Here is an 18,384-nt window from a genome sequence, read left to right as displayed (position 1 = left end):
ACAAAGAAATGTGTAGCATAGGGGAAAGTAGTGGTATGTGTTAATTGTAGGGGTGCCATGGGGCTGGGAATCAGAAATGTCCCGTGCGAGAGGCAGGTTGAGGTTTCCAGGGTTAGAGTAGCGCAGAAGCTGTCATTTGCTGAGGCAGTGAAGAAAGTAGAGGAAGAAGGGTCAAGGGGGAGGGATCCTGAGAGGAGTGTTGAGAGTAGTAGATCTGTACCAGGACAGAGGGATAGGCCAACCAGTTATTTGTTTCAGTAATATTGGATTTATAGCAATTGTTATCAACTGTACTGCAGGGATGGAACGTAAGTCGCAGAAAATAGAGGTTGTGGTGGCAGCTGCAGAGAGGTATTTGGTTGTGCGAGACTTTACATCAGAAGAGTAACAGGGTGTGCTAAGTGGTGTCCTATCATTTCAGGTTGTTGGCCTGAGGTAGGACTACATAGATTTAAATATGGTGTAGGGTGGTGTTCATTTTTAAAAATGTGTTTTATTGTGAGTGTAGTGTTAGATTGCATAGTATTTGTTTATTTATAAATGTTTTCAAGTAAAGTATAAGGGAGTTGTACTACAGTTTAGTAGGTGGCGGCAATGCAACATTTATTGGATGCCAACCACCGTTAAACCTCATTGAAGAAGTTCAGGTAAGAGCTTTGCACCTGGAAGGTCCTGTCACTTGTTTAGTTCAATATTCAATATGTTCATTATGTAAAGCCACCACAATAATGTCAGTTTGTTTTCAGTTGGTTTCTTTGGAGATGCTTTGCTGGTTTGAGATCCAGGCAGTTTATTGGCAGCGCCCTCCAATAAGGTGATTGTCTTTAAGTAAAGTAATTTGCATTTCTAAAATATCTGTTTATGTAAATGCACTGTTCTTTTCTACCATCAGAAATACAGATTTCAGTGGCATACAAATACTTTAAAGTACTACTTAAGTAGTTTTTTGGGGTATCTATACTTTACTATTTATATTTTTGCCAGCTTTTGCTTCACTGCATTTCTAAAGAAAATAACTTTTTTACTCCATACATTTTCCCTGACACCCAAAAGTATTCGTTACATTTTGAATACTTAGCAGGACAGAAAAATGGTCCAATTCATACACACATATCAAGAGAACATCCCTGGTCATTCCTACTGTCTCTGATCTTGCGGACTCACTAAACACATGCTTAGTTTATAAATTAAGTCTGAGCGTTGGAGTGTGCCCCTGGCTATCCATTAAAAAAAATGTAGAAAGTGGTTTGCTTAATATAAGGAATTTGAAATTATTTATACTTTTACATTTGATACTTAAGTATATTTTAGCAATTACATTTTAAGTTTGATTCTAAGTATATTTAAAACCTAACACTTTTAGATTTACTCAAGCAGTATTTTACAGGGTGACTTTCAATTTGACTTTTTTTACACCCCTTTTTCTCCCCAATTTTGTAGTATCCAGTTGGTAGTTACTATCTTGTCTCATCGCTGCAACTCCCTCACGGACCCGGGAGAGGCGAAGGTCGAGAGCCAAGCGTCCTCCGAAACACAACCCAACCAAGACACACTGCTTCTTGACACAATGCCCACTTAACCTGGAAGCCAGTGTGTCGAAGGAAACGCCGTACACCTGGCTACCGTGTCAGCGTGCACTGTGCCCGGCCCACCACAGGAGTTGCTAGTGCGTGATGGGACAAGGACATCCCTGCCGGCCAAACCCTCCCCTAACCCAGATGACGCTGGGCCAATTGTACACGGCACCATTGGTCTCCCAGTCGTGGCCGGCTGCGATAGAGCCTGAACTCGATCCCAGACTCTCTAGTGGTACAGCTAGCTTAGATACAGTGCCTTAGACCACTGCGAGGGAGGCCCAAGTATCTTTACTTTTACTCAAGTATGACAATTGTGTACTTTTCCCACCACTGACAGTATTGTTTGTCACTGTTTTTGGTCATCATGTGATGTGTATTTCTGTCACACACAAACCTAATCCTCTAAGCTTTAATAAACTTTGCTTGTTCTTTGTCTGCTTCTGTACGGTTTCCCTTTAATGGGCCTAGAACATGTAACGTTTAGATGTTACAATTGTAATAACATTTATATTTTTTGCTTTAGTGTCGTTTGGTCTGTTGCATTGTTCACAACTCAATAGGTAATTGGTCACGAACCTGTGTCTATGTTCTGGGTAAGGAGTTCCCCTGGGGTACTGGTAGTTTTGTAGTTGTGCCTGGTCAGCAGGTGTTACAATATTCTAGTCATGTCCCAACAAACACTGCAGTATACTACATTATTTTTCCAACAAAAATACTGCATTGTCATGTCTGCAAAACACCACAGGAAAAACCACAGTAGTCTACAAACACTACTGTAGGGAATACTATAGTGTATATAGACAATAATTCAATATAGATGTATATGGGCAACGTTGAATGTATTGCACAATGATAGTTTTCATAAATGGGACAGGTGGAGATGGCTATTCCAAATTGAATCAATGTTGTAAAAGTTAAGGCAGACAAATGTTTGTACAAACCCCTTTTGCAAAACAAAATGTTATGCTAGAAGCAAGGTGACATAAGGTCCAGGTGCTTTTTACAGTGGAGATCAAGTTAATGAATTGGCTGGCTGGGCTGATAAGACAGTGGCTGTGCAGTGATTTCTCAGATGGAACAGAAAACACAGTACCCATTTTTGCTTCATAGGCCTCTCTATAATAAACTGGCTTAGAGCGTGTCTCAACCATTCACAATGCTTTTTTGACCAGTATTTTAGAATAGCTTCTACGCTATTGATGAGGCCCCAGGCATGGAGGCTTCAAAAATTCAGAGGATTTCTTCATAAACCTCCTAAGGGATTCTACCTTGGGGTATCAGAAAAATTAAGGTAGTTGCTGGTAGTGGCAGTGTTATACACAGTGGTGGAAAAAGTACCCAATTGTCATACCTGAGTAAAAGTAAAGATGCGTTAATAGAGAATGACTCAAGTGAAAGTCACACAGTAAAATAGAGTAAATAGAGTTTGGTTTTAAGTATCAAAATTATGTCACTTCACATTCCTTATATCAAGCACACCAGACAGCTCGATTTTCTTGTAAAACAAAATATGGATTGCCAGGGGCTAACAAATCATGTCTTTACTGAGTTCGCCAGATCAGAGGTAGTTGGGATGACCAGGTACATTCTTTTGATTAGTGTGAGTTACAATTAGTAATTTCAGTGATTTCTTTCTGTAAATGAAAACTGCTTGAAAAATACAATTGATTGTGTTCATCAATACATTGTGGTTATAGTACTGGGGAAATTGCTTTGAAGATTATTGAGCGGTGACAAACACAGCTGTAAGTCATTCCCCTTTGTGCTCATCATTATGCCCCTTTTAGTGTTAGCAAGAAGGTTCTTTAGTGTTCCTCAGAATAAATTGATCACAACCACGTTTTTTAGGCAAACCAGAGTTTATTGGTACAATATGAATATGTGGTTGAATGTACACATTGGATTGGTATACTAATATAATTGCATAAAAACAAATAATGAACAGAAGTCATACATTGAACAAACATTTTATCTCAAAAACGTCCTATTTTTCTTCTCCTAGATACAATTGAAAATATTTGCTCTATATTCAATCTGACAATTCAATAGAATGTCTTTACTTTGGGATTGCCATCCGATATCTTAAATATGTACAATACTCATTCTACAGGGTATGGTATTGAACTGTTGATATTAACTATAGGCATTGGCTAAATGTTTTGTATAAAAATATGTGCTCAAATTAAATAATTTAAGTTTAGGTGTGTATGGAGAACAGAGTAAACAAACAGTTACATAAAAATAAATAAAAACTGCACAAATCGTTTAAAAGGGAAAATCCACTGCACACATTTGCTTAAAGGGAAAATCCACTCAAATTATCTTTGGTATCTTCTGACAATAAGCATTTTTCTACGGCTGGCCATGCTTTCCACCTGACTACACCTACCCCAGTCAACAGCCCTGCACCCCCCACAGCAACTTGCCCAAGTCTCCCCCACTTTTCCTTCACCAAAATCCAGATAGCTGATGTTCTGAAAGAGCTGCAAAATCTGGACCCCTACAAATCAGCTGGGCTAGACAATCTGGACCCTCTCTTTCTAAAATTATTGGCTGCCTTTCCTTCCAGTTCTCTGCTGCCACTGACTGGAACGAATTGCAAAAATCACTGAAGCTGGAGTCTTATATCTCCCTCACTAACTTTAAGCATCAGCGGCCAAATCAGCTTACTGATCATTGCACCTGTACACAGCCCATCTGTAAATAGCCCACCCAACTACCTCATCCCCATATTGTTATATTTTTTTGCTCCTTTGCATACCAATATCTCTACTTGCACATCATCTTCTGCACATCTATCACTCCAGTGTTAACAGTAAATTGTAATTATTTTGCCACTATGGCCTATTTATTGCCTTACCTCCCGAATCTTACTACATTTGCACACACTGTATATAGATTATTCTATTGTGTTATTGACTGTTTGTTTGTTTATCCCATGTGTAACTCTGTTGTTTGTGTCACACTGCTTTGCTTTATCTTTGGTCAGGTCGCAGTGAGAACTTGATCTCAACTGGCCTACCTGGTGAAATAAAAAATAAAACATGCTAAACATATTTTGGACTATATCAACAATGGACTAATGAAAAACATCAAAAGATTGTTTTGGGGTGGATTTTTCCTTTTAAGTAATACAACTCAATTTTTAGGCTGACAATACATATAAGCTAATACTTCAAGGAAGTCACCTACTGAAATTCAAGGAAGTCACCTAGTCAAATTCAAGGAAGTCACCTACTCATCTGCGCTAAAATTGTCCACACAGTAACACTTCGTTACAATGTGTAATTTTTTTTAACCTGAAAAAAAACATTGCTAAAGAGTCATTTTCAAAATGACAGTTGCAGTAACACTTTGGAATTCCATGCAACTTAATTTATTACATTTCAAGGATACAATTTTTGGTCTAATATGAACATTTACAAGTTACAACATATTGCTGTGACTACAAAGCCTCCTAAATGAGGAAAACAGTCATAAAACTGAACTTACAAAAAGGTGCAAAACAGGTGATAGAAAGCAACAAACAGAAAGCTCTAAAGATATCTCACATGTTATTGTTTTTTGTGTAATCCAATTAAATGTAGAACACTAATTTACCCACTGCAGCTTAAATAGGTATACTAGGCCTAGTTAATATAGTGAGTATATGGGACAATATTGATACACCAAATGACCAAAAGTATGTGGACATATGCTCGTCAAACATCTCATTCCAAAATCATGGGCATTAATATGGAGTTGGTCCCCCATTTGCTGCCAAAACAGCCTCCACTCTTCTGGGAAGATGTTGGACCATTACTGCGGGGACTTGTTTCCATTCAGCCACAACAGCATTAATGAGGTCGGGTAGTCGGCGTTCCAATTTATCCCAAAGGTGTTCGATGGGGTTGAGGTCAGGGCTCTGTGCTGGCCAGTAAAGTTCTTCCACACCAATCTCAACAAACCATTTCTCTATGGACCTCTCTTTGAACATGGGGTCATTGTCATGCTGAAAAAGGGAAGGGCCTTCCCCAAACTGTTGCCACAAAGTTGGAAGCACAGAATCGTCTTGAATGTAACTGTATGCTGTAGCGTTAAGATTTCCCTTCACTGGAACGAAGGGCCTTGAAACCATTAAAAACAACCCCAGACCATTATTCCTCTTCCACCAAACTTTACAGTTGGCACTATGCATTCAGGCAGGTAGCATTCTCCCGCCATTTTCCAAACCCAGATTTGTCTGTTGGACTACCAGATGGTGAAGCATGATTCATCATTGCCGAGAACGCATTTCCTATGACAGTGTCACGTTGAAAGTCACTTAGCTCTTCAGTATGGGCCATTCTACTGGCAATGTTTGTCTATGGAGATTACATGGTTGTGTGCGATTTTTATACACCCGTAACGGGTATGGTGGAAATAGACGAAAACACTCATTTGAAGGGGTGTCCACTTACTTTTGGGCATGTAGTGTACTTCTTCCTTTCTGGATTTTCATTTTGGTATGGTTCCTTACAGAGTACAGGTGTAAGACTATGAAATGAGTGAAGCTGTAACGCTCACTGATGCAACGTAACAGATGGGGAGGCAGGAGTGCCATATGCGTTACGTACATGTGCAATGTCATACCTTACAACAACCAGCCTTTGGGTACAGTTTATCAACTGTACATAGATTAGAAGCAGCATGCAACAAGTGAGAGGTACTGTTCATACACAGCATACACACCTATTAGCACACAGCCTACTAGGAACAACAGCACTAGTGGTATCAGTATGTGCACTACAATGGAGAAGAGGCCTTTTCATGAGTAAACCTTGGCTGGGGACATGTCATCTCACCTCATTGTGATTTCTTCTCATAGAACAGCACAGACCGTCCTGGTGTATACCTTAGGCTACTTATTTTAGATATGGAAAATCCTCATGACAAAAACAGATATGCAAATTCTGGGTTTACAAATTCTACTCCTGTATATTAATCCACGTAACCCACCTTGCACACAAATTAAAAAACCCAGACAAGAAATAGTCTGAAATACATTTTGGTTTCACAGTTAGGAAAAACATTCACAGAACACAAGCAGGATAATACAACAATACTATCCAATGCATATGTATAGACTAAGATGAAAAGCCCAACTAGAATGATTGGCAAATCAAGTTGTTTTTATCAGGTTCCAGAAATAGACAAGAGTATCTGTTACTTTCTTAAGCTCCTCCTCAAGACTTGAGATGTCACTGAAAGCCAAAATAAAAACAATTTTAAAATGCAAGACATTTTTACGATGCTAGCTGGTCTATGGCTTTATCTTAATTGCCCCAAATGCACAGCCATTCATCTTACACTATAGCTTAAACAAGTTCCGACGTACTGTTTCCTACCATCTCTGCCACTACAATAATGAGACATTATACTGGTGCTATTCCTTAACACTGTAGCTAGCTCTGGCTGGTCCTCCAGTGTCTTGTCAGAGTTTTATGGTTTTGCATATGACTGTGCATTATATGCTGTCGTAATAGGGTTGAGGATCAGATCAAGCTGTCACGATCGTCATGGGTAATAAGAAGCGGACCAAAACGTAGCGTGCTGTGAATGCGTCGTTTTAATGGATGACGAAAACACCACGTAAACTGAACAAGCCAATAAATGAACAACGACTGTGACGCTATATACCATATGTGCTGACACAAGCACCTAACATAGACAATCACCCAACAATGACAACACAGGCTACCTAAATATGGTTCCCAATCAGAGACAACGACTAACACCTGCCTCTGATTGAAAACCATATCAGGCCAAACACAGAAAAAGACAAACTAGACATACAGCATAGAATGCCCACTTAGATCACACCCATACCAAACATAACCTATAAACATACATAGCAAACTATGGTCAGGGCGTGACACAAACCTATTTGGAATTCTTGATCAATCAAAATGTACCTGTTTTCCGTATAGAATGACTTGTATACAGATTATATTACAACTTTTTGTGTTTTGGCTTAGTGGTTGTTTCTTTACTAACTAGGAAAACTCAACGGTGTGTAAGTCTGAGAAACATTATTGAGTTGGTTTATTGTTGTTGAAAGCTTGAAATGTACACACATTGAGAAGTGATATTGCCACAACAGTTTTAAAGTGGGTACTCGTATCATATATATATATCCTTGCTTGTTTGAATTAGAGCTCCTTCAAAGTGTTTTCATCACTGCCTGGTAAACACATTCTTGTAAATTGTCTACGTTGACATTTCTGGTTATGTCTCACCTGTAACATAATAATACTAAAGATTATGATAATAATGTTATATTATATTTATAATAATACATATCTGCAAACCAAATGTATTTCTGAAAACCCCTTTTTGCATGTTCAATAGTTGGAGATGTTCCAACGTTCGTAGATGATCCTCAGGGGCATATAACAACCTGGGTTGTTGTAGAGTGGGCATAAGTTCAACACTCAGGAGTCAATGTCCTAGCTTTTGTCTTTTTCATAGCCTGTGAGAGAGAATATATTCCACAGCCTTGGTTTCTAATCATACTTTCTAATCAATAAGCGGGTCAAGTAGACCCTAAGAGGGCATTTACATTACATTACATTTAAGTCATTTGGCAGACGCTCTTATCCAGAGCGACTTACAAATTGGTGAATTCAATTCACCTTATGACATCCAGTGGAACTGCCACTTTACAATAGTGCATCTAAATCATTTAAGGGGGGGTGAGAAGGATAACTTTATCCTATCCTAGGTATTCCTTAAAGAGGTGGGGTTTCAGGTGTCTCCGGAAGGAAGTTATTGTTTACAAACAGTGTGAATAAAAAAAAACATTGCTTCATTGTATAAATAATCTTCATTTTTAAAAACATACATGTAAATGCCTAGAATTAATACCTATGGTGATTCTGCGCAATGCACTTGGGCCACAGTTGTGCGTTGGTTGTTGGGGCATGGAATGTGTAGCGAGTGGGTTGAGGTTCCCGGGGGAGTTGTCAGGACGTTTAAATTCTCTGTTCTTGGAGTGTTTGGAAAACCTTTCATACAAAAAGACAGAATACTGTCTGTTTCATCGGTTCCTCCGATGTCGTTCAGAGTCCCTAATGCATCCAATGCATGTCAGTTGTCCATCATACCTAAAAAATTTAAAAAAATAGTTGTACCCCCTGTTTAAAACACAAATAACTCGTGTTTAATATTACAATAATATCACGATAATATTCAAACAAAACTTTAAATATATTTTTCACTTACTCAGCTCCCGAAATATCCATTAGGAGGGCTTCACAGACTATGTTATCTGTCCTGGGACTGCTGCCTGATGTCTTACGAAGTCGTTCAGAGTGCACACTTTTCTTTTTTAATATATAAATATTCTTGGGTATGTGATTATTTGGACTTACGCCTAAAATTGTGTGATCGTGAAGGGCTACGTAAAGGACCGGGCGCAGTTTGCTTCTGAGAATCTACGTCTAACAGGCGCTTCCCAATCACCTATGTCCAGTAGCCTTCAGAAATATCTTTAAGGAGGGATTCACTTATTCACAGCTCTTTTTTAATCTGTCCTGGCAGCTAAATATTCGGGGCTGTGGGTTTGCGCTAAAGCTGTGGTAACATATTTTTAAAGTATATGCTCCACGTTCTGTCCCTAACTAGGGGGGGGAGATATCATGTATGCAACACCTTGTATATTTGGTTTAGAGAACAAAGGCGCGGTGAATTCAAACAACAGGAGGGGATGTTGAGACATTCTGTCTACAACCGGGTTGGGGGGCACCGGGCGCTGATTAGAGATATCAATGTTTAACCCCAGATGGTCGGCAGATATCTCGACATGCCTTATGCATGATAGTGCACACCTTGGTTTCGAACGATTCTCTACAGATAGAATGGGGCTACATCCTGGGCCCCTGTTGAACACACACACCCCTTTGTTTTTGAAACGCACGCACACACACACTCCTGCTGCTCCGTCACACGCACACTCACGCACGGCCCCTGATTTTTCGTGTCTTTTTCTTCGTGACAGACCGGGGTGATGTCGGGAAAGGACATTTTCCTATTGTTAAAGGGTGAGATACATTTCTAAAAACAGTGATTTAATTCCAAAATATTTCGTACAAACTTTTTAAAGAGGTGTTAGAATTAATTACCAAATTGTACTACTATTTAAACATGCATCATTAGTGTTATGTAAAAACATTGGAGACCTACAGTTGTACCGCACACTCACGCACCCTGATTTTCCGTGTCTTTTTTCTTCGTGACAGACCGGGGTGTTGGATGGAAAGGACATTTTCCTGTCATTAAAGGGTGAGATATTGTGTATTCTATAATAATTTAAGATCCATAAATATTTGATGGAAAATAATGAATGCTTAATGTAGTTCAGATAGAGCACGATCAGCAGGGCGGGCGATAGAGTACACACCTGTATCAACGGCTTCAATTTCTGACAAAATAATATTATCAATGTATACAATATATTTGTTTATTAGACCTACCAACATATAACACAATATTGAGATACTAAAAAATGTATATGCAACCTGTGGACTGATCTAGACTATGTTGAAATAATCTAAATGAATGCAGCGACCACTTCATTAAAAACTATAGACGCATTTGACCGTAGACCATTTTTTATTTCACCTTTATTTAACCAGGTAGGCTAATTGAGAACAAGTTCTCATTTGCAACTGCGACCTGGCCAAGATAAAGCATAGCAGTGTGAACAGGCAACACAGAGTTATACATTGAGTAAACAATAAACAAGTCAATAACACAGTAGAAAAAAAGGGTCTATATACATTGTGTGCAAAAGGCATGAGGAGGTAGGCAAATAATTACAATTTTGCAGATTAATGGTTAATGGTATTAATGGTATAATGGTTACATGTTCAGTACACACCCCTGCATTCTATATTATAAAGTATGCTGTTGGTCTTTGAGGTCCGTTATGTCAATTTGCCTATATACATCTCATTGACCTACTGTCAACTCCCTCAGTTGTAAACATCTACAATAATCATTAGGCGTACGCATCAGAGTTATCATACCCCGTGTCGGGGTTTGTACAGAGTTGGTTAAATCCGCTCTTTTGCTCCCCACTTACATGGGTATTAATCTCCAAGCTGCTCTAAACGGTGATGTTTTTGGTGTCTCGAGGTTCATCTCTAGACTGTTGAATGAGGCCTGTTACAACTTTCTTACAAAACCTTTAAAGGTAGTTTGTGAAACCATTCAGTCGTGGATGTATGTAAAACATATTTAACACGTATTGCAGGTTACAGAAGCCTCCTGTTGTACTATGAATCCCCACTCATCCCTGTTAGATCTTGATGTGTTGGCTCTCTATGTATGTACATGTTTATAATCCACATAGTGTGAATATTGTTTTCCATAAAGTTAATAACCCCCCTAAACCGAAATGTGAAATTACCTCTTTCCCTATCGTTAAAGCGTGAGATACATTTTTAAAACCAGTGATTTAATTCAAAATATTTAGTACATACATTTTAACACGTTATAATTCAAAAATGTTTACTATTTCTTACAGATAAAGGGTCCGTTTAGCCCTGACCATTATCCGTTTCGAATTCACCAACGCAAAGACGCTTGCCCGCTCCATCAAAACTCCGTAAGTTTTCCCTCAATGTGTAGATCAACCATCCTGCATGTAAATCCTGAGTATGCCCACATCATTAATTAATAAGATGTGTAGAAAACTGTTTAGCCATAGTTAAAGGCCTTTCATAGAGGCTGTCATAATTGCCTGTGCCACATGTTTAACACGTATTGCTTGTTACCGAATACTACTGTTGTACATTTAATATCCACTAGCAGATTTCGTCGCATTTGAACAAATTCTGTCATGTTACTGTGGTCTTTTTAAATGTCTATAAATATGTGTGTAAAGTGTACATGTTTGTTTCACTGTAGATTTGTTTAAGCCCTCCTAGAAAAACCTAATTTCATCATCCGACAGCATTAATTAATAAGCTGTGTAGAAGCTGTTTAGCCATAAGTAAAGGCCTTTCATAAAAATGCTGTCATGATAAACCTGAATCCGTAAGTTTTCCCTTCATGTGTAGATCAACCGTCCTGCATGTAAATCCTGGGTATGCCCACATCGTTAATTAATAAGATGTGTAGACAACTGTTTAGCCGTAAGTAAAGGCCTTTCATAAAGAGGCTGTCATGATTGCATGTGCCACATGTTTAACACGTATTGCTTGTTACAGAATACTACTGTTGTACATTTAATATCCACTAGCAGATTTCATTGCATTTGCACAAATTCTATCAAATTCTGGTCTTTTTAAAAGTCAATAAATATGTGTGTAGAGTGTACATGTTTGTTTCACTGTAGATTTGTTTAAGCCCTCCTAGAAACACCTAATTTAATCCCACAGCATTAATTAATAAGCTGTGTAGAAGCTGTTTAGCCATAAGTAAAGGCCTTTCATAAAGCGGCTGTCATGATAAACCTGAATCTGAAAGTATCTTTAGGATCTTTTCTTTGGGGTTCTAATCTCCCCAGGTGTACATGCACTGAAAATCCTTAGGCTGGAGCCATCTGTAAGCTCTGTGCCCGTACATATAAAGAGAACTAAATAGGAAACTAGGCTGAGAAACATTATTTAGATGGCTGTTTAATTGTTGTTTAAAGCTTGAAATGGACACAATGCCAAGGGACCTTGTTTCTAACACACACGCACACACATTCCTGCTTCATAGATAACAACCATAAGGGCAATAAAACTGGTGGGTGGGGGACATACACGTTCCAAAAGTTCAAACACTCAACCCCCCCAGTTCAACCAGTCCCCTAGACATTAATCACCATGACTACTTCAAAGGATGCAATATAGATATAAAATAACACAAACCCTCTAACACGTGACCACAGGAACAGGATGGCCTGGCCGGAGGCCCATATTTGGACATGTGTACGTCTTCATGACACAGGGTCATAAATCAATTACTTTGACGCGTGCCGTCTACTTTATTCTCTCTCAGGGCTGACACTTTTACCATAGCCTTATACATGGCCATATTATCAGGCAGCTGTGCTATTAGCAATAAGCATGATCATCTGTTGCCCAACTGATGCTGAATAGGCTGAACAGACTGATGATAATAGGCTGAAGCATGGGGTTCCCATATGCATACCCCATTGGGCTAATCATTAGCTAGATCCCAAACTCGAAACATAATGATGACATTTTAATGTCCCTCAAAAAATTGCATAAACAGTGACTATAATGTAGGCCTACCAGTTACAATTGACCTTTGTTACATTTAGCCCCGGTCTACCCTATGCAGTCACAGAAAATTACAGAGCACCAACTGCCTTTTTTTTACTAAAATAGTCTGTTTTAAAACAGTGCAGTTTGCATTAATTTTTAGGAGTTGAGAAATGAGGTAGCGATGGAAAGATGGGATCCTCCTTTTTTTGAAAGCCATCAAAATGGCATCAAAAGTGTTTTCCCGCAATTGCATTGACTGCTTATTTGAATGCATGGTTCTCTGCCTGTTGCACTCACAACTTGAATGTGCCTGGACAGGAATTTCTCATATTGGAACACACGACAAGCTGACTAGGTAAATAGGTAAACTATTGTACTATGGGGTTGTCTGATTTTTCTGTTTGTTTCTCATTTTGTTGGCAGAAGCTCTATATATCTCTCCGTCTTCCCTCACACTCCTAGCTTGTCAAGTGGCTTGAGCTATGTCAGCTTACTCACCATTGCATGTGCAAGATGAAGTAGCCTAGCCTACTACTGCCCCCTTGAGAAAATTCGGACGAATTACTAAACAGACATGATCCGCTGAGTCATTATACAATGTGAGACTTATTTGATTAGAAGTACCGAAAGTAACAATTCTACTATCCAACCATTTTTCATGTTCTAGTATCAAAAAAGTATCTGAAGTCTTGGTATACCATGTAACATTAAGTTAAATAGTCAGGTATGTTATCACAGTTGTAAGTGCTATGGAACAATGTGTACCTACTCCCTAGTTATTCCTCTGTACTTGTCTAACTACCATGTAGATACAGGGATTTTAGGCCACTTAATGTAAAGTGACACCAAATAAACAGTAAACCAGAACATGGGGTATAGGAGGAACCTGGAATGACACCTACGTTTCAAAGATGTTTTCCAGCTGCTGCTGGAGGGTCAGATTCTTGTTGTAGAGATAAGAGGCCATCTCAGCCACAACCACAACTGCATTCACTCCATCCTTATTTTGGACCATGCTGCCACACAGGAACCCTGAAACACACCAGACAAAAAAACACATATCAGGGAATATTTATCAAATATTAGTCCAATGGTCACTGCAACTCTCCCTCCTGCCTGTACCCCAGGTAAACAGTGTACTGATCCACCCAATTGGTACAACTGCAAATTTAAACAATTTCACATCATATTCTCAATTAAATTAAACTGTTTTCTATAATATGTAACATATGCAAATAGGTTGATCCAAAGGAGGATCAACTCAAAATAATTTGATAAAACCTTATGTTCAGGATTGATCATTAATTGTTTGCATAAGTTACTTCCGGCGCCGACAGAGATGGCCGCCTCGCTTCGCGTTCCTAGGAAACTATGCAGTTTTTTGTTTTTTTACGTGTTGTTTCTTACATTAGTACCTCAGGTCATCTTAGGTTTCATTACATACAGCCGAGAAGAACTACTGTATATAAGATCAGCGTCAACTCACCATCAGTACGACCAAGAATATGTTTTTCGCGACGCGGATCCTGTGTTCTGCCTTACAAACAGGACAACGGAATGGATCGCATGCAGCGACCCCAAAAAACGACTCCATAAAAAAGAGGGAAACGTAGCGGTCTTCTGGTTAGACTACGGAGACGGGCACATCGTGCCCCACTTCCTAGCATTCTTCTTGCCAATGTCCAGTCTCTTGACAACAAGGTTGATGAAATCCGAGCAAGGGTAGCATTCCAGAGGGACATCAGAGACTGTAACGTTCTGTGCTTCACGGAAACATGGCTCACTGGAGAGACGCTATCCGATGCGGTGCAGCCAACGGGTTTCTCCACGCATCGCGCCGACAGAAACAAACACCTTTCTGGTAAGAAGAGGGGTGGGGGTGTATGCCTTATGGCTAACGAGGCATGGTGCGATGAAAGAAACATACAGGAACTCAAATCCTTCTGTTCACCTGATTTAGAATTCCTCACAATCAAATGTAGACCGCATTACCTACCAAGAGAATTCTCTTCGATTATAATCACAGCCGTATATATCCCCCCCCAAGCAGACACATTGATGGCTCTGAACGAACTTTATTTAACTCTTTGCAAACTGGAAACCAGACACATGTTTACGGACATCCGGAGGCTGCATTCATCGTTGCTGGGGATTTTAACAAGGCTAATCTGAAAACAAGACTCCCTAAATTTTATCAGCATATCGATTGCGCAACCAGGGGCGGAAAAACCTTGGATCACTGTTACTCTAACTTCCGCGACGCATATAAGGCCCTGCCCCGCCCCCCTTTCGGAAAAGCTGACCACAACTCCATTTTGCTGATACCTGCCTACAGACAAAAGCTAAAAAAAGAAGCTCCCACGCTGAGGTCTGTCCAACGCTGGTCCGACCAAGCTGACTCCACACTCCAAGACTGCTTCCATCACGTGGACTGGGACATGTTTCGTATTGCGTCAAATAACAACATTGACGAATACGCTGATTCGGTGTGCGAGTTCATTAGAACGTGCGTTGAAGATGTCGTTCCCATAGCAACGATTAAAACATTCCCTAACCAGAAACCTTGGATTGATGGCAGCATTCGTGTGAAACTGAAAGCGCGAACCACTGCTTTCAATCAGGGCAAGGTGTCTGGTAACATGACTGAATACAAACAATGCAGCTATTCCCTCCGTAAGGCTATCAAACAAGCTAAGCGTCAGTACAGAGACAAAGTAGAATCCCAATTCAACGGCTCAGACACAAGAGGCATGTGGCAGGGTCTACAGTCAATCACGGACTACAGGAAGAAATCCAGCCCAGTCACGGACCAGGATGTCTTGCTCCCAGGCAGACTAAATAACTTTTTTGCCCGCTTTGAGGACAATACAGTGCCACTGACACTGCCTGCAACGGAAAAATGCGGTCTCTCCTTCACTGCAGCCGAGGTGAGTAAAACATTTAAACGTGTTAACCCTCGCAAGGCTGCAGGCCCAGACGGCATCCCCAGCCGCGCCCTCAGAGCATGCGCAGACCAGCTGGCTGGTGTGTTTACGGACATATTCAATCAATCCCTATACCAGTCTGCTGTTCCCACATGCTTCAAGAGGGCCACCATCGTTCCTGTTCCCAAGAAAGCTAAGGTAACTGAGCTAAACGACTACCGCCCGTAGCACTCACTTCCGTCATCATGAAGTGCTTTGAGAGACTAGTCAAGGACCATATCACCTCCACCCTACCTGACTCCCTAGACCCACTCCAATTTGCTTACCGCTCAAATAGGTCCACAGACGATGCAATCTCAACCACACTGCACACTGCCCTAACCCATCTGGACAAGAGGAATACCTATGTTAGAATGCTGTTCATCGACTACAGCTCGGCATTCAACACCATAGTACCCTCCAAGCTCGTCATCAAGCTCGAGACCCTGGGTCTCGACCCCGCCCTGTGCAACTGGGTACTGGACTTCCTGACGGGCCGCCCCCAGGTGGTGAGGGTAGGTAACAACATCTCCTCCCCGCTGATCCTCAACACTGGGGCCCCACAAGGGTGCGTTCTGAGCCCTCTCCTGTACTCCCTGTTCACCCACGACTGCGTGGCCACGCACGCCTCCAACTCAATCATCAAGTTTGCGGACGACACAACAGTGGTAGGCTTGATTACCAACAACGACGAGACGGCCTACAGGGAGGAGGTGAGGGCCCTCGGAGTGTGGTGTCAGGAAAATAACCTCACACTCAACGTCAACAAAACTAAGGAGATGATTGTGGACTTCAGGAAACAGCAGAGGGAACACCCCCCTATCCACATCGATGGAACAGTAGTGGAGAGAGTAGCAAGTTTTAAGTTCCTCGGCATACACATCACAGACAAACTGAGTTGATCCACTCACACAGACAGCATTGTGAAGAAGGCGCAGCAGCGCCTCTTCAACCTCAGGAGGCTGAAGAAATTCGGCTTGTCACCAAAAGCACTCACAAACTTCTACAGAGGCACAATCGAGAGCATCCTGGCGGGCTGTATCACCGCCTGGTACGGCAACTGCTCCGCCCTCAACCGTAAGGCTCTCCAGAGGGTAGTGAGGTCTGCACAACGCATCACCGGGTGCAAACTACCTGCCCTCTAGGACACCTACACCACCCGATGTTACAGGAAGGCCATAAAGATCATCAAGGACATCTACCACCCGAGCCACTGCCTGTTCACCCCGCTATCATCCAGAAGGCGAGGTCAGTACAGGTGCATCAAAGCTGGGACCGAGAGACTGAAAAACAGCTTCTATCTCAAGGCCATCAGACTGTTAAACAGCCACCACTAACATTGAGTGGCTGCTGCCTACACACTGACACAACTCCAGCCACTTTAATAATGGTAGCACTTTAAACAATGCTACCTTATATAATGTTACTTACCCTACATTATTCATCTCATATGCATACCTATATACTGTACTCTATATCATCGACTGCATCCTTATGTAATACATGTATCACTAGCCACTTTAACTATGCCACTTTGTTTACATACTCATCTCACATGTATATACTGTACTCGATACCATCTACTGTATCTTGCCTATGCTGCTCTGTACCATCACTCATTCATATATCCTTATGTACATATTCTTTATCCCCTTACACTGTGTATAAGACAGTAGATTAGGAATTGTTAGTTAGATTACTTGTTGGTTATTACTGCATTGTCGGAACTAGAAGCACAAGCATTTCGCTACACTCGCATTAACATCTGCTAACCATGTGTATGTGACAAATAAAATTTGATTTGAATTGATTGATTTGATTTAAGTGCATACCACAACTATGACTTTATATTACGATTCAAACTGCTTTCACCATAAAGGACAAATCAAATGTTGTAAGAACAAAGACTACTCAAAAGGCAAAGATCACTTAATTTCCAGTTTTTGCCAACTCGTGTATTTTGTTTCCGATCCATTTGAAACCAGGCAATGGTTCCTGAAACAGAGTGAACAGGGGTGCATTCATTAGTGCACACAGTGTTTATTAGACAAATTCGGGTGGTCTGTTCCCATTTCAATCCATCGCATATTCTCCATTATATTGACCAGATGCTGAAGTGGTCGCTCTTACAATGAAAATAATGTTTTTTTTTAATGCAGTTAGCAGTCGGGAGGCAAGATCAGGTGGGACCATTCAAGTCAAAAAGAAGGCAGATACGTGTGAACAACAGGCACAACGCCGATATAAATAGCTTTTTCTCAAAGTTGACGTGTCCTTACTTATATCAGTACACTTAACCTAAGCATTACGAAACTTATATTCGATCAAATAAGTCTCACGTAGCAAATAAGCCATTACATTTTTTGTTATCCAAATTTAAACTCCTCGCTTGGTGACCGAAGAAAGACAAAAAAAGCCCCAGCTATATCATCAGAGCGTGCAACAGAACATTGTACTGTCTACACTCGGTTTGTTGTTTATTTATTTTTTTAAATCATGAAATCGATTTTAAATCACAACAAAAGTTTTGTTGCTAAGGATTCCACGACGGGGTTAGCCTTTACGGCTGGGACTGCAAGTTCGTGTTCCTTTTTTGTTGTTGCG

At 40.5% G+C, this 18,384-nt stretch overlaps 1 long non-coding RNA gene across 1 annotated transcript; it reads left to right on the top strand.

Annotated features, from left to right (window-relative positions):
• Positions 1–9,570: 9,570 nt before the first annotated feature.
• LOC135551465 (uncharacterized) lies at positions 9,571–11,908 on the top strand. Its single transcript, XR_010457312.1, has 3 exons — positions 9,571–9,637; positions 9,836–9,878; positions 11,125–11,908. It is a non-coding gene; the product is annotated as an uncharacterized LOC135551465 (long non-coding RNA).
• The last annotated feature ends 6,476 nt before the right edge of the window (positions 11,909–18,384 follow it).

The sequence above is a fragment of the Oncorhynchus masou genome, chromosome 13 (assembly GCF_036934945.1).
Source record: "Oncorhynchus masou masou isolate Uvic2021 chromosome 13, UVic_Omas_1.1, whole genome shotgun sequence".
In the NCBI taxonomy this organism is placed as follows: Eukaryota; Metazoa; Chordata; class Actinopteri; order Salmoniformes; family Salmonidae; genus Oncorhynchus; species Oncorhynchus masou.
The sequence above is the reverse complement of the archived record's forward strand: the minus strand, read 5'-3'. Positions and strand labels throughout refer to the sequence as shown.